The sequence below is a fragment of the Hemitrygon akajei genome, chromosome 8 (assembly GCF_048418815.1).
Source record: "Hemitrygon akajei chromosome 8, sHemAka1.3, whole genome shotgun sequence".
Taxonomy (NCBI): Eukaryota; Metazoa; Chordata; class Chondrichthyes; order Myliobatiformes; family Dasyatidae; genus Hemitrygon; species Hemitrygon akajei.
In genome coordinates this window covers 141,202,940-141,227,673 of record NC_133131.1, presented here as the reverse complement: position 1 = coordinate 141,227,673, position 24,734 = coordinate 141,202,940, and positions in this window count along the sequence as shown.

Sequence of the window (24,734 nt, the reverse complement as noted above, 5' to 3'; positions counted from 1 at the left end):
GTTTGTATGTTCTCCCCGTGACCGCACGTATTTCCTCTGGATGCTCCGGTTTCCAAAGATATGTGGTTAGGGTCAGTAAGCTGTGGGCTTGCTAGGCTGATGTCGGAAATATTGCGACACTTGCAAGGACCCCCCGCATGATCCTCACTGATTTGATTTGACACATTTCACTATATGTAGTTTATTCACAGAGTATAGCTACCCATTTCTGAAATGGTTCCGTTTTGTGTAGTAAGTTGGGTACGCTGTGGCACAGCTAGTAGAGATTCTGCATCACAGCTCCAACAGTCCGGGTTCAATCCTGAATCCTGTTGCTGTCTGTGAAGCTTGTAAGTTACCACTGTGACTGTGTGGGTCTCCTCCCAGATCCCAAAGATTTATGGGATGGTCAGTTAATCAGCCACTGTACGTTGATCCCTGGTGGGTACACAAGTGGTGGAAGAGGTTACTGCTAGAATTACAGTTTCAATTGGCCAAATGCTGGAGGGAAATACAGAAATATTAAAACGCTGTTTTGTACTTCATGTTAAAAGTCCAAAATTCTGCCTTTTCACAAACGGTATTCTCACTGCAAGTTCAAGCTTCCTTTCCATTAGCTGTCTCAGAGGGAAAGAGATGGTTTTCACACTTGGGATTGTATATGAGGCTGAGCTGAGCTTGCAGTTTCATCATCCTGTTCATCCAGCCTTGGCCCAATTCCCACCCCTCATCATTTTCCCATTTTTTAAAGCTGTTGTTCTGTTTCTTTACACCAAGCGGTTCTTGGAATTGGCCTGGTAAGGATATTCCAATTATCTACTTAGAACTGTAGAACTTTCTTTATTAGGGCAAGCATTAACCACTTACCTAGGCCTCACTTAATTCACAACGCTGTTCACAACCAGACCGTCAGTGAGGCCCCGATCAACTATCTGAAGTCCCCTGAGAGCACTCTTTTTATACCCTCTCCACTGATATGAAATGCCACAGGAAGTGGAACAATAAATTAGCGCCAACTCAAACTACAGGGCCAGAACCAATCATCACGAGTCCCACCCCTGTGTTCACCTAACTTCCATGTTCCCACTGCTGTGCTCTCAGGGATGTGACATTGGGTTCCCACTGTGTATTGCATTCTCATTGACCATGGTAGTGAGACTTTGTCAAGCACAAAGATTAACCCTTTACAATGCATGTTCTGGCTAGTCTCCCATTAGCATCCATCTTGAAACATTAGGAGGCAAAGGAGATGCTGGAATCTGGAGCATTAAACAAGCTACTGGAGGATCAGTGGATCAGATAGAATCTATAGAGGGAAATAGTCCATGTTTTGAGTCAAGACCCTCTTCTTTTTTTGCCCATTATGCCGCTGGTGTTTATGGCAGCAATGAAGGCCTCCATCTCTGTTGGTGTTCACGGCTTCCTTCATCATCATGTCAGTAGCTTCCTCTCAGTTTACTGTCAGACACGCAAGTCCTGGGCGGAGACGCCAGAATACCGTTGCACTCCAATGTAGTAAGGTTCTTCATTGCTGTTTCTATAACTGTTTGCTTGACCAGTCAGGATTGTTAATCCTTAGCTGAACCCTTGTACCTGGAGGATCAGTGCACCGCTCTTAGTCTGGCCTCTACCCTTTGACCCGTTTGCCGTGGGTGACCCTACCAAGAGCCAAAGCATAAAGCCCTGACTCCAGTCAGCATAGGTCTCGGGGTCATTGATGCAAGCAAGCCTCCAAACCAAGACAAGGTTGTGACCCTCTTGGAAGCAAGACCCTCTATCTATACATTAAATATTAGCTCATCTAAATCTCTATTGGTCACTTCACATTTTGCACTAAATCCCTTCTCCCTGGTTTGTATTGTCTTATGTTCCCTAATACCTCAAATTTAAAAAGTCAAATTCTTATATTTAAATCCTTCATAGTGTCACCTCTCCCTGCACTGCCCATTAACACACAGTCATCTGATTTTTCTCCCACCCTTGCTGCCTGTGTGTCTCTCACACTACCCCCCCCCCCCATCGGTCCACTTTTGGCAGCTATACTTTCATTTATCTAGATCTCACACCCTGAATGACATATTCGTGTGTCATTTCTGCTTTTTCACCATGCCAGCTTTCTGAATGAGCCTTACTCCTTCGCTTTTTAACCACACGCCATTACACTATTCCTTTTCAAATCTGTATTGACTTCTCATCTGGAAGCTGTTCTGCATTTTGTTTCCACAATTAATCTTGAATTCATTTCATGTTCTAATGATCTTCGAACATACGAAAAAAAATGTTCCCCAAATCGCCTTTTCTTTCGGCTGTGACGTTAGCTTTGTAAAATGCATTGCATTTAGCAGCTCAATTAACAGTGGAAGTAATCCTTCCTGAAAATCAAAAAGTATGCAGATGCTGAAATCCAAAACAAGAACAGAAAATGCTGGATAGTCTCAGCAAGTCAGGCCGCATCTGTGGGAATAGAAGAAGAATCACCATTTCATGTCAAAGACCCTTTTTCACACTAAAAAGGAAGAAAAAAAAATCTCATGAAGCTGCAGTGAATATTGGGGAAAGGGGTAAAACCAGGGTGACCATGGGATAAGTTGTAAATAGGTTCTCTGGTCAGTGAGCAAACAGGAGCTTTGAGTTGGAGTGTGTGAACATTGACAAAAATCCATTATTTAGGATGAGGTTTCAGAGTATCAGGAGGCACATGATAACATGGTCCAAAGTCAGCACGGTTTCCTTGAGGAGAAATCTTGCCTGAAAAATCAGTTGGAGTTCCTTGAGGAAGTAACAGGTAGAATAGACAAAGAAGTATCAGTGGACATTGTTTGCTTGGATTTTCAGAAGGCCTTTGACAAGGTGCCAAACATGAGGCTGCTTAACAAGATGAGAGCCTGTGGTATTACAGGGAAGGTACTAACACGGATAGCTTGGCTGCCAGAATAAAGGGAGCTTTTTCCGGTTGGCTGCCAGTGACTGGTGGTGTGTTGCAGGGGTCAGTGTTCAAACTGCCTTTTCTCATGTTAAATGTCAATGATAAGGATGACAGAATTGTTGGCTTTGTGGGCAAATTTACGATGATACAGAGATAGGTGGAGAGACAGATAATGTTGAGGAAGCAGGGAGTCTGCAGAAGGACTTAGATTAGGAGAATGGGCAAAGAAGTGGCAGATGGAATATTGTGTCAGGAAGTGTATGGTCATTCACTTTGGTAGAAGGAATAAAAGTATAGAATATTTTCTAAACTGGGAGAAAATTCAAGAATCAGAGTAACAAAGGGACTTGGGAGTCCTCTTGCAGGATTGCCTAAAGCAGGGTCCACGGACCCCTTGCTTAATGGTATTGGTCCATAGCTTCAAATAGGCTGGGAATCTTACCCAAAAGGTTAACTTGCACGATGAGTCAGTGGTGAGGAAGGCAAATGCAATGTTAGCATTCATTTCAAGAGGACTAGAATATATAAAAACAAGGATGGAACACTGGGGCATTGGCATTGGTCAGACTGCACTTGGGAGTATTGTGTGGACGTCCTGTCTAAGAAAAGCTGTGCTAGCATTGATGAGGGTCCAGAGGGGTTTTACGAGGAGGATTCTGGGAATAAAAAGGTTAATGTATGAGGAGAATTTTGATGGCTCTGGACCTGCACTTGCTGGAGTTTAGAAGACTGAACTCATTGAAACCTATTGATCACTGAAAGGCCTAGATTGACTTGGATCCACTCCATTTTGCCTACCGGCATGACAGGTCCACAGCGGATGCTATTTCATTGTCTCCACTCAGCCCTGTAACATCTGTACGGTGAAGATGCATACATTAGGATGCTCTTTATCGACTACAAGTCTGCATTCAATACTATCATCCCCTTAAAACTAATCAATAAGCTCAAAGACCTAGGCATCAATACCTCTTTGTGCAACTGGATCCTGAATTTCCTCACTTGCAGATCCCAGTCATTTTTGGGTTGGTAACAACATCTCCTCCACAGTTACCATCAGTACAGGTGCACCACAAGGCTGTGTGCTTAGCCCCCAATCTACTCGCTTTACATTTATGACTGTGAGGTTAAGCACAGCTCCAATGCCTTATTTAAGTTTGCTGACGACACCACTTATTTTTGCTGAATCAAAGGTGGTGACGAATCAGCATCTAGGGGGAGAATGGAAGTCTGGCTGAATGATGCTGTAACAACCACCTCTTATTCAATGTCAGCAAAACCAAGGAGCTGATTATTGACCACAGCAGAAGGAAGCTGAAATTCCATGAGCCAGTTGTCGTCATGGGATCAGACGTGGAGAGGTCAGCAACTTTAAATTTTAAACTTTAAATTCCTTGGTGTAATCATTTCAGAGGATTTATCCTAGGTCCAGCATGTAAGCGCAATTACAAAGAAGCCATGACTCTGCCTCTACTTCCTTAGAAGTTTGCAAGGACTCAGCATGTCATCTAAAACTTTGACAAACTTCTATAGATGCACAGTGGAGAGTGTACTCATTGTCTGCACCACAGCCTGGTATGGAAATACCAATCCCCTTGAACGGAAAAGCCTGCAAATTGTAGTGGATACAGCCCAGTCCATCATGAGTAAAGCCCTCCCCACCATTCAGCAAATCTGTAAGGAGCACTGTCACAGAAAAGCAGTATCCATTATCAAAGATCTCCATCATCCAGGCCATTTCTCTTCTTGCTGCTGCCCTCTGGAAGGAGGTGCCTGAGTCTCAGGTGCACAGCATCAAGTTCAGGAACAGTTATTACCCCTCAAACTCTTGAATCAGAGGAGATATGAAATTCACTCACCTCAACACTGAACTATTCACACAAACTAGGTCTCTTCATCTCATTTTCTCAATTCTTATTGCTTACTTCTTTATTATTAATATTATATTGTTTGTTCTTTTGTACTTACTCTGTTGTCTTTTGTACATTGGTTGTTTGTCTTGTTGTGTGCAGTTTTTCATTGATTCTGTTGTCCCTCTGTATTTACTGTGAATGACTGTAAGAAAATGAATCTCAGGGTAGTATATGGTGACATATATGCACCTTTATAATAAATATACTTTGAACTTTGAGTGGATGTGAGAGGGTGTTTCCTGTTGTGGTTTAGTCTTAAGACCAGAGGGCTCAGCCTCTGAATAGACAGATGCCCTTTTAGAACAGATGAAGAGGAATTTCTTTAGCCAGAGGCTGGTGAATGTACGGAATTTGCTGCCATAGATGGCTGTGGAGGCCAAGTCATTAGGTATATTTAAAGCAGAGGTTGATAAGTTCTTGATTAGTCAAGAACTAATGGTTATCAGGAGAAATTAGGAGAATGGGGTTGAAAAGCCTAATAAACCAGCCATGATGGAATGGTGTTTGACAAGGTGCCACACATGAGGCTGCTTAACAAGCTACAAACCCATTGTATTACAGGAAAGATTCTAGCATGGATAAAGCAGTGGCTGATGGGCAGGAGGCAAAGAGTGGGAATAAAGAGAGCCTTTTCTGATTGGCTGCCGGTGACTAGTGGTGTTCCATAGGGTCTGTGTTGGGACTGATTTTTTTTTACATTATGTGTCAATGATTTGGATGATGGAATTGATGGTATTGTTGCAAAGTTTGCAGATGATATTAAGAAGGGTGGAGGGGCAGGTAGTTTTGAGGAATTAGGCTACAAAAGGACTTGGACTGATTAGGAGAATGAGTAAAGAAATAGCAGATGGAATACAGTGTCGGGAAGTGTATGGTCCTGCACTTTGATAGAAGAAATGAAAGGGTTGACTATTTTGTAAATGGAGAGAAAATACAAAAAAAAAACTGAGGCGCAAAGGGACTTGGGAGTCCTTGTGCAGGATTTCCTAAAGGTTAATTTGCAGGTTGAATCTGTGGTGAGGAAGGCAAATGCAATGTTAGCATTCATTTCAAGAGGACTAGAATATAAAAGCAAGGATGTAATGTTGAGACTTTATAAAGCATTGGTGAGGCCTCACTTGGAGTATTGTGAGCAGTTTTTTGGCCCATTATCTTAGAAAGGATGTGCTGAAACTGGAGAGAGTTTGAAGGAGGTTCACAAAAATGACTCTTGGGTTAAATGGCTGGTCATATGAAAAACATGAAAAGCCTTGATAGAGTGGATGTGGAGAGGATGTTTCCTATGTTGGGAGAGTCTAAGACCAGAGGACACAGCCTTAGAATAGAGAGGCGTCCTTTTAGAATGGAGCTGAGGAGGGATTTCTTGAGCCAGGGTGTGGTGAATCTGTGGAATTCTTTGCCACAGGCAGCTGTGGAGGGCATGCTTATGTATATGTCAGGCAGAGGTTAATGAATTCTTGATTGGTCATGGCATGAAGGGACATGGGGAGAAGGCAGGATGGAGCTGAGAGGAAAATTGGATCAGCCATGATGAAATAGCAGAACAGGCTCGATGGACCAAATGATCTAATTCTGCTCATATACCTTATAGCAGAACAGACTTGATGGGCCAAATGGCCTAATTCAATTCCTTTGTCTTATGGTCTAAAGATCATAGACAAAAGAATATGTGTGTTGCAAAATGCAGGGCAGGAGGACAAGAAATGGGTAAAGGAAAATCTTAAAGATTCAAAAAATATATTAAGAGCATAAAGGTAATTAGGGTTATATTGACCTCTTTAAGGATGTGTGTGGTAAAGTATATATCGAACCACAAAAAATGGGAGAGATCTCAAATGAATACTTCTTTTCTGACTTTAGTGTAGAAAAAAATGGAAGCTAGCGAGTTCAGGAGGGGAAGAATTGGAGATATCGACATTACAAAGGAAAGCCTGAAACTTGTAAAAGTGAACGTATGGGCAGGATGTGACCAGGCATATCCAAGGATGTTATGGGAAGCAAAGAAGGAGATTGCTGAGGCCTTGGCAGTGATTTTTGTATCTTCCTTAGACATAAGTGAGGTACTGGATGACTGAATGCTAATGTTGTATCTTAATTTAAGAAGGGTAGCTTGGGATAAGCCAGAGATCTACAGGCTAGTGAGATTTGCATCAATGGTGGGAAAGTTTATTGGTGGAAGGTCTTCTGAAAGACAGCATTAATTTACATTTGGAAAGACAAGGACTGATTAGGGATAATCAGCATGACTTTGCATGTGAAAAATCATGTCCCTCAAATTTGAAGATGTGACCATTTAAATTGATGAGGGCAAGGCTATAGATGTTTGCGGATGACACGAAGCTGGGCGGCAGTGTTAGCTGTAAGGAGGATGCTAAGAGGATGCAGGGTGACTTGGATAGGTTAGGTGAGTGAGCAAATTCATGGCAGATGCAATTTAATGTGGATAAATGTGAGGTTATCCACTTTGGTTGCAAGAACAGGAAAACAGATTATTATCTGAATGGTAGCCGATTAGGAAAAGGGGAGATGCAACGAGACCTGGGTGTCATTGTACACCAGTCATCGAAGGTGGGCATGCAGGTACAGCAGGCGGTGAAAAAGGCAAATGGTATGTTGGCATTCATAGCAAAAGGATTTGAGTACAGGAGCAGGGAGGTTCTACTGCAGTTGTACAAGGTCTTGGTGAGACCGCACCTAGAATATTGTGTGCAGTTTTGGTCCCCTAATCTGAGGAAAGACATTCTTGCCATAGAAGGAGTACAGAGAAGGTTCACCAGATTGATTCCTGGGATGGCAGGACTTTCATATGAAGAAAGACTGGATCGACTAGGCTTATACTCACTGGAATTTAGAAGATTGAGGGGAGATCTTATTGAAACATATAAAATTCTAAAGGGATTGGACAGGCTAGATGCAGGAAGATTGTTTCCGATGTTGGGGAAGTCCAGAACGAGGGGTCACAGTTTAAGGATAAAGGGGAAGCCTTTTAGGACTGAAATGAGGAAAAACTTCTTCACACAGAGAATGGTGAATCTGTGGCATTCTCTGCCACAGGAAACAGTTGAGGCTGGTTCATTTGCTATATTTAAGAGGATGTTAGATATGGCCCTTGTGGCTAAAGGGATCGGGGGTATGGAGAGAAAGCAGGTACAGGGTTCTGAGTTGGATGATCAGCCATGATCATACTGAATGGCGGTGCAGGCTCGAAGGGCTGAATGGCCTACTCCTGCACCTATTTTCTATGTTTCTATGTTGTCTACGTGGAATTTAGCAAGACCACTGATAAAGTCCTGCACAATATCGTGGTATAGAAGGTTTAAACACAGGGGATCTAGGGTAAGCTGGCCAAATGGATTTTTTTTTTTAAAAGTTGGCTTAGTGGTAGGAGGCCAAGAGTGGTAGTTGGGGTATTTTCACACTGGAGGTCTGTGACCAATGGTGTACTGCTGGGAGCTCTGTTGTATAACATGTATATTATTGACTTGGATGAGAATGTAGGTGGCATTATTAGTAAGTTAGCAGATGACTTAAACATTGGTGGTGCAGTGGACAGTGAAGATGTTTGTCTAAGGTTACAAATAAGAGAGAGTAGCAGAATTAGGCTATCAAGTCTACTTTGCCAATATCGATTAACTGTGAAAGTGGCCAAGGGAATGGTGGGCAGAATTTATTTAACAGAAGTGTGAAGTATTGCATTTTGGGAAGTTAAACCAGAGCAGTATCTACAGAGTGAATTGTAAGACCCTGTTGAACAGAGAGACCTAGGGGTTCAATTACTGTATACAGTTCCCTGAAAGTGATATAGAATTAATGTAAGCAAATAGGATTTGTATGGACAGGTGTAGCTTGGTCATAGTGTGCCAAAGAACCTTATTCTCTGCTGTAAAACTCTATGACTCTATTGTCACATCATACAAGAATATTCATTGAAATTTGCCACTGTAGCACTAAATAAAATAATAGGTTTGAGATTTAGTCTTTGGAGCAATCCAGTGATCTTGACAGGGATTTGTTAAGATATAATTTTCATCTCCCAAAAAGCCATTATTTTGTGACCTTGTAAACCTTCATTACCTTCCTTTCTTCCGTTCAACCATTCCTACACCCACCCATTCCCCCCTCCCATCATATTGTTTCTTTCCCCTTCCCTGTAATCTCCATTTGTCCATCACCCACACACTCTCACTGGGTCTCCTCCCTTCACTATTCCCACTTGCCCAGTCCCTCCTTTTCATGGCTCCATGTTCCACCTTCCTTTCCTGTCAGATCCCAGCATCATCTGCAGCCTCTTGTTGCCTCCACCTATCCCAGCTCCTTTCGCTGTTTCCACCCTTCCCTCCCTCATCTGCTCCACCTACTAATCGGACCCTGATACCTTTTGCCAGCTTTTGTTCCTCCTTTTCACATCTTTTTGTGGATCATCTCCCCTCTACTCTTTCAATCCAGATGAAGGATTCAAACCAAAGCATTGACTGTCCAAAGCAGCAACTCAACCAAAGCATTTCCATCTGCTGATGCCCGATCTGCTGAGTTCCTCCATTTTTTTCCTCCAGATTGCAGCATCTGCCATCACTTGTGTCTCTCCTCATACATCTGTGATTTTGTGATTACTTCTTGTCTCATTCAATATACAATATTATTTAAAGTACATTCAACATTGGCACATCATTAGATCAATGGCTGTTCTTTTCCTTGGTGGAGGGTGTGGGTAACCCCAAGGTGTGAGTGCAGTGACATCCGAATCATTCTTCTATTTTATGACTTTAAGCTTTTTGACTACTGTGGAACATTTGTACTTACCACTCTTTCATTGCAAATATCCTTATTGAATAACAGTGAAGGCTCGGAAGTTAACATAGGCTTGTAGAATAATGTAGTGGGGAAACAAGCTCTTTAGCCCAGCCAGTCAAGATACCCATCTAGTCCCACTTGACCTTGTTTGGCCCCAGATCGCTTTAAACCTTTCTATCCTTGTCCCTGTCCAACTATATTTTAAATGTGGTCACTGTACCTGTCTCAACCAGTTCCTTTGGCTATTTGCTCCATACACATATCATTCTCTGCATGAAGAAGATTCCCCTCATGTTTCTTTTAAATCTTTCCCCTCTTACCTTAGACCTTTGCTGTCTCATTTTTGAGTCTCTTTCCCTGGGAGAAAAGACTGGCATTCACTTAATCTATGCCCCACTTGATTTCAGCACTTTTATAATGGCGCCCCTCAGTTGTGTACACTCCAATGAATAAGATCCTAGCCTGCCTGATCCCTCTCTATAACTCAGGTCCTCAGCTGAACAGCCTACTAATTCTATTTTTTATATTCACTTAACTAATACGACACATTGAAACACATTTCAAACAAGTTGCCATTGCAACTGAAAAACATCAGGATGCACTCCAGGTTACTACAGAAAATGAGGGAAGAGATTGGAGCATGGCAAAAGTTGTTGCATTGTTCAAGAAAGGTAATAGGGATGACACTGGGAATGATCGTCCAGTGAGTCATATCACAGTGACGAGCAAATTAATAGAGTGGATTCTTAGGGACAGGGTATATGAGCATTTGGAGAATTATAGTCTTGCTAGGGATGGTCAGAGTGGCAAGTCATGCCTTCCAAGCATAACTGAGTTTTTTGAGGGGGTGATAAAGTAAATTGTTGAAGGTAGAGCAGTGGATATGATGTACATGGATCTTAGTAAGGTGTTTGATAAATTATCCAGAAAGTCACAAGGCATGGGATCCATGGAAACTTGGCTGTGTGGATTCAAAACTGGCTGGCCTACAGAACGCAGATGGTGGTAGTAAACAGAGCCTATTCTACCTGGATGTCAGTGACTAGTGGTGTTCCACAAGGATCTGTCCTGGGACTGCTGTTCTGTGTGACTTTTATAAATGACTTGGGTGAGGAAGTGGAAGGGTATGTTAGTAAGTTTGCCAATGACTCAAAGGTTGATTGTGTTGTGGATAGTGTAGAGGGTTGTCATAGTTTATCACAGGATGCAGAGTTGGGTAGAGAAGTGGCAGATGGAGTTCAATATGGAAAAGTGTGAACAGATACTTTTTGGATTATTGAAATTGAAGGCAGATTATAAGGTTAATTGCAGGATTCGTAGCAGTATTGAAGAACAGAAAGATCTTAGGGTCCACATCCATAGATCCCTCAAAGTTGCTGTACAAATTGATAGGATTAAGAAGGCGTATGGTGTGTTGGCCTTCGTGAGTTGAGACCGTGAGATAATATTGCAGCTCTATAAAATTCTGGTTAGACCACACTTGGAGTATTTGTTCACTTCTGGTTACTTCATTACAGAGAGGATGTGGAAACTTTAAGAGAGGATACAGAGCTGATTACCAGGATGCTACCTGGATTAGAGAACAAGTCGTATGAGGAAAGGTTGTGCAAGCTAGGGCTTTTTGCTTTGGAGTAACGGAGGATGAGAAGTGACTTGATAGGGGGATATAAGATTATGAGGGGCATAGTCAAAGTGGTCAGCCAGCACCTTTTTTCCAGGGTGACAGTGCCCGTTACCAGAAGACATCTATTTCTGAGTCAGGGTAAATTTAAGAGGGATGTCAGATGTAGGGATTTTTACGTAGAGTTGTAGATGCCTGGAATACACTATCTGGGGTGATGTTAGAGGCTAATGCAATATGGACATTTAATAGACTCTTAAATAGGCATATGGATGTAAGAAAATTGGAGGGTTATGAGGGAAGGGTTAGATTGATCATGGTGTATGTTTATATTGGTTGACACCTTGTGAGCTGAAGAGCCCATACTGTGTTTCATTGTTCTACATTTTATGTTCTAACCACGCTATCTGTATGGTAAGATGCCTGAGTGAATATCTTGCTAGATTTTCATCCTGTTGAAATCAAAGGCAGGGAAATGGACCAGGCTTTCCAGCGGGAGGCTGTTCACACCGCACCGTTCCTGTCCAGGTTGCACGCTGAGAGGTATCCGCAGAGTTTCTAAAGCTGTAGTAATCAAATAATTTAGCATTTATCCTTGAAATTTCAAAGTAGTCCTACTTTTCTTGCTTGTAGTTATTAATTGTTATAGATTTTCATCTTGGATAATTACTTGACTTTGCCTGTGAGGTAAATACAGTATGTGTCCAGATAATAATCAGTGCTGTAATTTGTCTGCCTACAGGCCAACAATAATGAGATCCAATCTGGGGATCATTTGCAAGTATTTCCTTTTACATTTTATTTATATTTCCTGTCATTTGAATTTGGAATTGTTCATGGAATTTTTTTTTCTTGTTTTCTTCTGCAGCAAATAAATTACAGACATGGGGGAAATGTTGATGTGACTGGTCTGCTGTTCCTAAAAATGATAAACTCTTCTTAAAACAGAATCAGTTTCGCTTGTTGTTGTTCTGGAATAGGTGCCGAATTTTCTTCATTTCTTCACAAGTATAGGGTTATCGTAATTCCCATTCTTTTAGGAAAAGGATGTAAACTCTGTCAACACAAAAGACTGTGTGGGTGTTGGGAATGTGGAGCAAGAAATGAATTCAGTGGAGGGAAATGAGTGGATGAAGTTTCCCTCTTCATCTAGAACTAGATTGAAAGATAGAGATGAGACAGCCAGTTTTACATCAATATGAAAATACTAAGTAGTTGTGTGAAACCAGGTGGCAAAGCTGTTTCAACTCAGTAAAATATTTACTGCAATATTTGGAAAATATACATAAATATTTTATAAGTGGTATACAGCATATGTTTTAGCTCGTATCTTGAGACTCAGTGTTAAGTTATATGTGGAGAACTCTGGTAATGAATGTCAGTGATAGTGACCTGCTTTATTAAGTTAATTTTAAAAATAGCCTAATTTAACAAAATACCCATTTGCTGAGATTCCAGAGAACTGAGTTGGTGAATGACAGAAGAAAGTTTACATTCCTATCCTAATTGGTGTGTTTATTTAGGTTTCAGAGCAGTACTCTTTGCTTACGTGCTAGACTGGCCCTTATATCAATGGTGATGCTGCTCTTGAATGCAATGTGTACAACTCTGGCCACCCTATTATAGAAAAGATGTTGTTAAATTGGTAGGAGTGCAGAAAAGATTTTACCAGGACTGGCAGGTCTAGGTTATGGAGAGAGACTGGCTGGACTAGGTCTTTATTTGTTGGAACGTAGGAGAATGAGGGGCGGGATTATGAAAGCGTTCAAGATTAAGAGAGGCATAGATAAAGTGGATGGTAGCTATCTTTTCTCCAAGGAAGGGGAGTCCTAAACCAGAAGGCATAGATTTAGGGTGAGAGGGGAAAGATTTAAAAGAGTTGTGAGGGGCAACATTTTTATGTAGAGGGTGGTGAGTAAATGGAATGAACTGCCAGAGAAAGTGGTTGTGACAGGTACAACGGTAACATTTAAGAAGCACTTGGGTAGGAACATGGAAAGGGCTTAGAGGGTAGAGGCTGAATGCAGGAAATTGGGAGTAGTTGGATGGACACCATGTTGGGATGGATTGGTTACGCTGAAGGGCTTGTATCCATGCTGTATTGTTCTATGACTTTATAACTCTTATCAGTGTAACCATGGACATTTTCAGCTAGAATGGCTACTGTATCTTTGGAGCAAAAACTCGAGGGTCTGTGTAACCTTTCCATCTTTGACAACCATTAATAAGATCATGGCTGATCTAATCTTTGGCATCAACTCCACTTCCCAGCTAATTTCCATAGCACTTGAGTCCAAAGATGTATCTGCCTTTGAACATTATGACTTTGCATCTGCATTTCACCAAGGCAGAGAATGCAAAAGTCTCAGGCAGTCTGAGAAAAGAAATTCCTTCCCAACCTGGACTTAAGCTGAGGATAAATTCATGGAATGCATGATTTTATCCTGAGAGTAAGCTTCCTGGCCCTCCATGCCTCCCTATCCCACAGATCATCCTTATCAGCATTCATACCTCATGAGTGGAAACCCTTCAAATATCTTTCACTGATTATTTATCACTGCAGTTTTAATATAATTCCCCAATGTAAATTCGCCTCCTTTACACTCCCCAACAGCACGTACTTTTACTTACATCAAAACCCCTAGTTTCAGAGTTAAATTCCAGCTTTCCAAATTGAAAATTAAATTCTGTCATATCTAAAGGATCCTTCACAACCTGTGACCAGATCTAAAACAGCAGTTTTCATCTCTGCAATGATTTCAGAACAGCTTCTTCCTTTTTGCCATCTGATTTCTGAATGGGCATTGAACCCATGAACATTACCCCTCTACTTTTTAATTTCTATTTTTGTACTACTATTTAAATATTTAATATACACTTTGATAATAAATGAACCTTTGAACCTTTGATATATATATACATAACTGCAATTTACAATATTTTTGTTCTCTATTATCATGTATTGCATTGTACTGCTTCCGAAAGTTAACAAATTTCACGACATGTGCTGGTGATTCTGATTGTCCTCAAATTTATCCTCAATAGTTCATGGCATGCATTTGGGACACCTTGTTAATCTGGTTTGTCTCATTTGTGTGTAGATTAAAGAAACCCACAACTATTTCATTCCCTTTGTAATAAGTACCTTCATTTCTTGAAATTTGTCATCACTACTTGCAACTTTCATAAATACTTCTAAACTTACATCAAGATCTTTTTTTGTTCTGCACTAAATCCTTTTATTTCCCAACTTCCCTAATTGCTCCATTTTTTTTCAATGATTCCTTCCTTGAAAAGTTGAGTTTATTATCGTTGCCTCAGCTCATTTGGATTCCATGATTGTTACACCGTGCACTGGGGAAGCAGGCTGACTAATCTGCAGCCTTTCCTGATCTATGTTTGCTTCAGTATTTTCATGTACCTGCATTTAGAACTGTAATTTCTCAAAGAAACTCATTTATTTTACCTCTTTCATACAAGTGATTACATAAGTCTGCAAAAGGGAATCAATAGACTTTCCTTGTTTGAAACTGCTCTTGAATTTCTTTATGCAATGAAAAGATTCCTTACATTACATAATTAAATACAGGAGATTGAGGACTGTGCCATCTTCGTCAGATCCTCTACCTTAGAGTCACCAAGTTGTATAGCAGAGAAATGGGCCTTTTGGCCCACCACATCTTTGCAAGTCCATCACTCCTAATCTCACTTGCTTGTTCACACTACCATGTGAAACAAGATTGGCTTTCTACCATTTATATGCCTTTCATAATTTTGTATACCTCTACCTTGCCACGTGTCAGCCTCTGCTGCTCCAAGAGAAATAGTTCCAGCCTATAACTCAAGCCCTCTAATCCAGTCAACCTTCATGTGAATCTTTTCTGCAGCCCATGTTGTTTAATCGTATACAAGGGAAATTCTGTAGATGCTGGAAATCCAAGCAACACACACAAAATACTGGAGGAACTCAGCAGGCCAGGCAGCATCTATGAAAAAGAGTACAGTTGATACTTCAGCCTGAGACCATTCATTAGTACTGGAAAAAAAAGATGAAAAGTCAGAGTAAGAAGGTGGGGAAGGGGAGGAAGAAATACAAGGTAGTAAGTGATAGGTGAAAACGGGAGAGGGAGAGGGCTGATGTAAACAGCTGGGAAATTGATTAGTGAAAAAGATAGTGGGCTGGAGAATGGGGAGTCTGATAGGAGAGGATAAAAGGCCATGGAAGAAAGGGAAGGCGGAAGAGCACCAGAAGGAGGTGATGAGCAGGGACAGAGATAAGCTGAGAGTGGTAAATGGGAATGGGGAATGGCAAAGTGGTGGGGGGCATTACAAGAATTTCGAGAAATAATTATTGATGCCATCAGGTTGGTACAGGATGAATGGGATCCCACCACCAAGCACCATCTCCAACGAGATCCCTCCACCAAGCACCATCTCCAACGGGATCCCACCACCAAGCAACATTTCCAATGGGATCCCATCTCCAAGCACCATCTCCAACGGGATCCCATCACCAAGCACCGTCTCCAACGGGATCCACCACCAAGCACCATCTCCAACGAGATCCCTCCACCAAGCACCATCTCCAACGGGATCCCACCACCAAGCACCGTCTCCAACGGGATCCCTCCACCAAGCACCATCTCCAATGGGATCCCATCACCAAGCACCGTCTCCAACGAGTTCCCATCACCATGCACCATCTCCAACGGGATCCCATCACCAAGCACCGTCTCCAACGGGATCCCTCCACCAAGCACCGTCTCCAACGGGATCCCATCACCAAGCACCGTCTCCAACGGGATCCCTCCACCAAGCACCATCTCCAACGGGATCCCATCACCAAGCACTGTCTCCAACGGGATCCCATCTCCAAGCACCGTCTCCAACGGGATCCCATCACCAAGCACGGTCTCCAACGGGATCCCATCACCAAGCACCATCTCCAACGGGATCCACCACCAAGCATCGTCTCCAACGGGATCCCATCACCAAGCACCATCTCCAATGGGATCCCATCACCAAGCACCATCTCCAATGGGATCCACCACCAAGCATCGTCTCCAATGAGATCCCATCTCCAAGCACCATCTCCAATGGGATCCCATCACCATGCACCGTCTCCAACGGGATCCCATCACCATGCACCGTCTCCAACGGGATCCCACCACCAAGCACCATCTCCAACGGGATCCCACCACCAAGCACCGTCTCCAACGGGATCCCATCATCAAGCACCGTCTCCAACGGGATCACATCACCAAGCACCGTCTCCAACGGGATACACCACCAAGCACCGTCTCTAATGGGATCCCATCACCAAGCACCATCTCCAACGGGATCCCACCACCAAGCACCGTCTCCAATGGGATCCCATCACCAAGCACCATCTCCAACGGGATCCACCACCAAGCACCGTCTCTAATGGGATCCCATCACCAAGCACCATCTCCAACGGGATCCCACCACCAAGCACCGTCTCCAACGGGATCCCATCACCAAGCACCGTCTCCAAAGGGATCCCTCCACCAAGCACCGTCTCCAACGGGATCCACCACCAAGCACCGTCTCCAACGGGATCCTACCACCAAGCACCGTCTCCAACGGGACCCCTCCACCAAGCACCGTCTCCAACGGGATCCCACCACCATGCACCGTCTCCAACGGGATCCCTCCACCAAGCACCGTCTCCAACGGGATCCCATCTCCAAGCACCGTCTCCAACGGGATCCCATCTCCAAGCACAATCTCCAACGGGATCCCATCACCAAGCATCGTCTCCAACAGGATCCCATTACCAAGCACCATCTCCAACGGGATCCCATCACCAAGCACCGTCTCCAACGGGATCCACCACCAAGCATCGTCTCCAACGGGATCCACCACCAAGCATCGTCTCCAACGGGATCCCATCACCAAGCACCATCTCCAACGGGATCCCATCACCAAGCACCATCACCAACGGGATCCACCACCAAGCATCGTCTCCAACGGGATCCCATCACCAAGCACCATCTCCAATGGGATCCCATCACCAAGCACCATCTCCAACGGGATCCACCACCAAGCATCGTCTCCAACGAGATCCCATCTCCAAGCACCGTCTCCAACGGGATCCCATCACCAAGCACCGTCTCCAATGGGATCCCATCACCAAGCACCGTCTCCAATGGGATCTACCACCAAGCACCGTCTCTAATGGGATCCCATCACCAAGCACCATCTCCAACGGGTTCCCACCAACAAGCACCATCTCCAACGGGATCCACCACCAAGCACCGTCTCCAACGGGATCCCACCACCAAGCACCGTCTCCAACGGGATCCCTCCACCAAGCACCATCTCCAACGGGATCCCACCACCAAGCACCGTCTCCAACGGGATCCCTCCACCAAGCACCGTCTCCAACAGGATCCCATCACCAAGCACCGTCTCCAACGGGATCCCATCACCAAGCACCGTCTCCAACGGGATCCCATCACCAAGCACCTTCTCCAACGAGATCCCATCACCAAGCACCATCTCCAACGGGATCCCATCACCAAGCACCGTCTCCAACGGGATCCCATCACCAAGCACCGTCTCCAACGGGATCCACCACCAAGCACCGTCTCCAACGGGATCCCATCACCATGCACCGTCTCCAACGGGATCCCATCACCAAGCACCGTCTCCAACGGGATCCCATCACCAAGCATCGTCTCCAACGGGATCCCATCACCAAGCACCGTCTCCAACGGGATCCCATCACCAAGCACCGTCTCCAACGGGATCCCACCACCAAGCACCGTCTCTAACGGGATCCCATCACCAAGCACCATCTCCAACGGGATCCCTCCACCAAGCACCATCTCCAACGGGATCCCTCCACCAAGCACCGTCTCCAACGGGATCCACCACCAAGCACCATCTCTAATGGGATCCCATCACCAAGCACCGTCTCCAACGGGATCCCACCACCAAGCACCGTCTCCAACGGGATCCCTCCACCAAGCACCGTCTCCAACGGGATCCACCACCAAGCACCATCTCTAATGGGATCCCATCACCAAGCACCGTCTCCAACGGGATCCCACCACCAAGCACCATCTCCAACGGGATCCCACCACCAAGCACCGTCTCCAACGGGATCCCTCCACCAAGCACCGTCTCCAACGGGATCCACCACCAAGCACCATCTCAAATGGGATCTCATCACCAAGCACAGTCTCCAACGGGATCCCACCACCAAGCACCGTCTCCAACGGGATCCCACCACCAAGCACCGTCTCTAACGGGATCCCTCCACCAAGCACCGTCTCCAACGGGATCCCTCCACCAAGCACCGTCTCCAACGGGATCCCACCACCATGCACCGTCTCCAACGGGATCCCTCCACCAAGCACCGTCTCCAACGGGATCCCATCTCCAAGCACCATCTCCAACGGGATCCCATCACCAAGCATCATCTCCAACGGGATCCCATCACCAAGCATCGTCTCCAACGGGATCCACCACCAAGCACCGTCTCTAATGGGATCCCATCACCAAGCACCATCTCCAACGGGATCCACCACCAAGCACCGTCTCCAACGGGATCCCACCACCAAGCACCGTCTCCAACGGGATCCCTCCACCAAGCACCGTCTCCAACGGGATCCCTCCACCAAGCACCGTCTCCAACGGGATCCCACCACCATGCACCGTCTCCAACGGGATCCCTCTACCAAGCACCGTCTCCAACGGGATCCCATCTCCAAGCACCGTCTCCAACGGGATCCCATCTCCAAGCACTGTCTCCAACGGGATCCCATCACCAAGCACCTTCTCCAACGAGATCCCATCACCAAGCACCATCTCCAACGGGATCCCATCACCAAGCACCGTCTCCAACGGGATCCCATCACCAAGCACCGTCTCCAACGGGATCCACCACCAAGCACCGTCTCCAACGGGATCCCATCACCATGCACCGTCTCCAACGGGATCCCATCACCAAGCACCGTCTCCAACGGGATCCCATCACCAAGCATCGTCTCCAACGGGATCCCATCACCAAGCACCGTCTCCAACGGGATCCCACCACCAAGCACCGTCTCTAACGGGATCCCATCACCAAGCACCGTCTCCAACGGGATCCCATCACCAAGCACCGTCTCCAACGGGATCCCTCCACCAAGCACCGTCTCCAACGTGATCCACCACCAAGCACCGTCTCCAACGGGCAACGGGATCCCACCACCAAGCACCGTCTCCAACGGGATCCCATCACGAAGCACCGTCTCCAACGGGATCCCATCACCAAGCACCGTCTCCAACGGGATCCACCACCAAGCACCGTCTCCAACGGGATCCCACCACCAAGCACCATCTCCAACGGGATCCACCACCAAGCACCATCTCCAACGGGATCCACCACCAAGCACCGTCTCCAACGGGATCCCACCACCAAGCACCATCTCCAACGGGATCCCTCCACCAAGCATCATCTCCAACGGGATCCCATCACCAAGCACCATCTCCAACGGGATCCCATCACCAAGCACCATCTCCAACGGGATCCCATCACCAAGCACCATCTCCAATGGGTTCCCACCAACAAGCACACCTTTTCTACCTTCCACCTTCTGCTTTCTGCAGGGATCGCGCCGTACACGACTCCCTTGTCTATTCGTCACTCGTCACTGATCTCCCTCCTGGCACTTATTCTTGCAAGTGGAGCAAGTGCTACACCTGCCCCTACACCTCCTCCCTCACTACCATTCAAGGCCCCAAACAATCCTTCTAGGTGTTGGGGTCATTACTGCACCTTATGCTTCTGGTGTGGCCTGACTTAGATTGGGAGACTGCTTCACCAAGCACCTACGCTCCATCTGGCAGAAAAAGTGTGAACCTCTAGTGGCCACTCATTTTAATTCTACTTCCCTTTCCCATTCCGACATGTCAGTCGATGGTCTCCTCTATTGCCACAACAAGGCTGGACTCAGGTTGGAGGAGCAACACCTTGCATTCCATCTGGGTAGACTCCAACCTGATGGCACGAACATCAATTTTTCCAAATTCTGGTGATGCCCCTCCTTTGCCATCTCACATTCCCATTTCCCTCTCTCACCTCATCTCCTTACCTGCCCTTCACCTCCCTCTAGTGCTCCTTCCCTTCTCTTTCTTCCATGGCTTTCTGTCTTCTCCTAACAGATTCCCCTCTTCTCCTGCCCTGAACGTCTTTCACTAATCGACTTCCCAGCTCCTTATTCCATCCATCTCTCCCACTCTCCCAGTTTCACCTATCACCTACTACCATCTATATCTTCCTCCCCTACGCCCACTTTCTTACTCGGCCTTGTCATCTTCTTTCTTCAGTTCTGATGAAGCGTCTCGGCCCGAAATGTCGACTGTTTACTCTTTTCCATAGAATGCTGCTTGACCTGCTGAGTTCCTCCAGCATCTCATGTGTGTTGCTTAGCTTAATCATACCCTTTCTCTAATATGGTGAGTACAACTGTATACATTTTGTACAACCATAACATGACATCCCAACTCTTGTGATCAGTGCCTTGGCTGATGAAAGCAAACATGCCATATATCATCTTTATCAGCCTGTCTACCTATGTTGTCTCTTTCAGGGAACTATGTTCTTGTACCCTAAGTTCTCTGTGTTCAGCAACGCTCCCAGAAGCCCTGCCATTTACTGTGTATGTCCTGCCCTGCTTTAACTTAGCACAGAGTCGACTGTACTTCCTTAGAAGGTTGGCGTCATTCAATGTCTGTAGTGAGATGCTGAAGATGTTCTATAGGTCAGTTGTGGAGAGCGCCCTCTTCTTTGTGGTGGCGTGTTGGGGAGGAAGCATTAAGAAGAGGGACGCCTCACGTCTTAATAAGCTGGTAAGGAAGGCGGGCTCTGTCGTGGGCAAAGTACTCGAGAGTTTAACATCGGTAGCTGAGCGAAGGGCGCTGAGTAGGCTACGGTCAATTATGGAAAACTCTGAACATCCTCTACATAGCACCATCCAGAGACAGAGAAGCAGTTTCAGCGACAGGTTACTATCGATGCAATGCTCCTCAGACAGGATGAAGAGGTCAATACTCCCCAATGCCATTAGGCTTTACAATTCAACCGCCAGGACTTAAGAACTTTTTAAAAGCTATTATTAATGCTTTTTGAGATAGTGATTTAGATGCATATCATATTTTTTACTGAGTTAAGTATTGTATGTAATTAGTTTTGCTACAACAAGTGTATGGGACATTGGAAAAAAGTTGAATTTCCCCATGGGGATGAATAAAGTATCTATCTATCTATCTATCTATCTATCTATCTATCTATCTAAATTGCATCACTTTGCACTTATCTGAGTTAATTCCATTCACCAAGTCTGAGTTCAGTCTCCCAGTTGATCAATATCCTGTTGTATTGCAAAACAAACTACTTTGCTGCCTACTCTTCTACCAATTTTGGCATCATTTGTAAACTAAGCAACACACTCAAAATGCTGGAGGAACTCAGCAGGTCGGGCAGCATCTTCTTCAAGATGGCGGCGCGACGCAGTTTTCAGCAGCCTCTCCAAAGTTGATATCTGTTATTTGTAAAGTGGGGTGCTGTGCACAATCCTAATCTGATGAAAAACAGACGAGGGAGCACGGAGGAACATCTGGAAATCTCCAGGAAGGCCTTCTTCGTTGCTGCTGCTGTTGTGAGGTCCAGGTCTCTGATGGGAAGAACAGGCCCCCAGTCCTCAAGGTTGCTTTGCCGGTGGCTGTTGGTGGGAGCGTTGTAGTGCGCTCGGCAGAGGATGGTGTTCAGAGAGGCTGTGCCAGAGGGGATGGTCGGAGGCTCGGAGGTTCGATGAACTCAGAGTCCGCTGTGGTCAGGGCGCTTTCATTGTGTGCTGTGTCTGCGAGGCTGAGTCGGGCGGTGCCGTGGAAGTCCATAGTGGGGGTATTCCCTTCTGCCGCCTGCGTGGGATGACGCGTCTGTTGGGACCCTGAGGACTTGTGGAAACTGTGTGGTGGTTTCTTTCGAATTTATAGTCTTTTAACATCTTTGGACTATCTTTACTGTGCCCATGGTCTGTTTTTTTTTATCAATTATGGTATTGTTTGCACTGTTGTAACTATGTGGTTTTGTGTAGGTCTTGTAGTTTTAGTTTTTAGTTTGTTGGGTGGTAGAGTTGTCCTGACTTGGTGTATCTGGGTAGTCTTGCTTTGTCTGGTGGATTTGGAGCTCCTTTCCGGGGAACGCGCTAAGATGGTAGCGCAATATTAATACACAGCAGCCTCTCCGGACTCTGGATTTGGGGATTGCCAAACGTTATGTGGATTTTCTGGTGTAGTCTGTTTTGTCATATGCTTTTGTGATATCATTCTGGAGAAATGTTGTTTCATTTTTTAACTGCATTGCAGTTGTGGTTTCTAAATGACAATAAACCGAAATTTAATTCAATTCGATCTGAGACCCTTCACCAGGACTGAGAAGGAAGAGGGAAGATGTCAGAATAAAAAGGTGGTGGGAAGGGAAAGGAGGCTAGCTGGAAGGTGATAGGTGAAGCTGGTTGGGTTGGAAAGGTAAAGGGCTGGAGGAGAAGAATCTGGAAAGAGAGGAGAGTAGAACATAGGAGAAAGAGAGGGTGGAGGGGACCCAGGGGAAGTAATAGGCAGGTGAGAAGAGATAAAAGGTCAGAGTGGGGAATGGGGTGGGGTGAATTTGTTTACTGGAAGGCCAATACTAATACTGACTAATCATGCACGTACAGTACATTCTCATTCGTTTCATTAATGTAGACGATCAAAAGCAGAGGTCCCAGCAGCAATCTCTATGACACAACACTAGTCATAGACCTCCAATCCAAAAAGCAACTCTCCACTACCACTTTCTGCCTTCTACTGCCAAGTCAATCTTGCTATCAAGTTGGCTGGCTTACCCTGGATCCCATGTGTTCCAGTCTTCCGGACCAACCCGCATGGGAACTTGTCAAAGGTCTTGCTAAATTCCATTCCGTTAGTCTACTGCTCTACCCTCATCATTATTCATGGACACCTCTTTAAAAAAAACTAAAATCCATGTGACATGATTGCCTACATCCAAAGCAGCTCTTGCCTTTCTAAATGCAAATATATTCTGTTCCTCAGGATCCTTTCCAATAACATTCCCACCACTGAAGTAAGGCTCACTGGCCTGTAGTTCTCTGGCTCACTCCTGCATCCCTTCTTAAATAAAGGCAGCACATCAGCCACCCTCCAGTTTTCTGTAGTACCTCACCTGTGACGAATGAAGATACAATTATCTGCCAGGTCCTCAACAAACTTGTCCGAAGTTTCCATTAATTTCCTAGAATACATCTGTCAGGGTCTAGACGTTTTACCATCTTTTATACATTTCAGGGCCACTAACATTTCCCCTTTGTAATGTTCATGCCTCCAAAAACATTAGTAATTTCAGATGTGGAATAATTCATTTGAAATCTCTCCCTTTTCTCACTGCTCCACACATAGATTACTTAGTTGATCTTCAATGTAACATACTCTCTCCTTATCCACTCTTTTACTCAATATATTATAGAATCTTGCTTTATCTTATCTGCCAGGGATATGCATTGGTTTCTCTTTGCCCTCCTAATTGCCTTCCTAGGTATAATCTGACCTCCTTTATACTCTTAAATGGGCTCACCAGATCCCAGTTGCCTCACCTGACTCTCAATGTCCTTAACCAACTGAGATTCCCTAATCCTGCTAGCCTTGCCCTTCACTCTTATAGGAGCAGTTTTGGGCCCCTTATCTAAAAAAGAATGTATTGGCATTGGAGAGGGTCCAGACGAGATTCATGGAATGAAAGAGTTAACGTATGAGATACATTTGATGGGTCTGTGCCCGTACTCGCTGGAGATGAGAGGAATGATGGGGCACCTCATTGAAACCTATTGAATATAAAAAGACTTAGATGGAGTGGATCTGGAGAGGATGTTTCGTACAGCAGGGGGGTCTAGGACCAGAGGGGACAGCCTCAGAATATAAGGGTCAGAGCAAGAGGAATTTCTTTAGCCAGAGAATGGTAAATTTTGAGTTTCATTTTGAATCCTTCCCCCCATCCCCCCAGTTTTGAGGTTCAACTTCAGGACTAGTTTGATTTTTTTTTGTTCCTCATCTCTCTTCCTGCCTGTGTCATTGGTACCAGCACAGAACACAGCTTCTGGCTGACCTCTGCAGATACTGAGTCAGTGAGTCCTCTGGCAATGCCATACCTAAAAGCCTTGTGTCGATGAATCCAGAATATATTACTTTTTAAATTGAGCAGTATTTTATTCATAAATGCTGTCAATACAACTTTATTTTATTATATATCCAATAATGCTAAATAATAATTATATGGCTTAATGTAGCATCTTACTTACGTTTTGATATCTTGATGGTTAAGAATTAAATAACGATGGGCTTGAGTAAATCATGAAATAGAATCATTGACTTCACTCCACAGAAAAGTTCACTTTATTTCTTGACAATCAAATACAGAATATTTCTCTCTAGCTGCTGA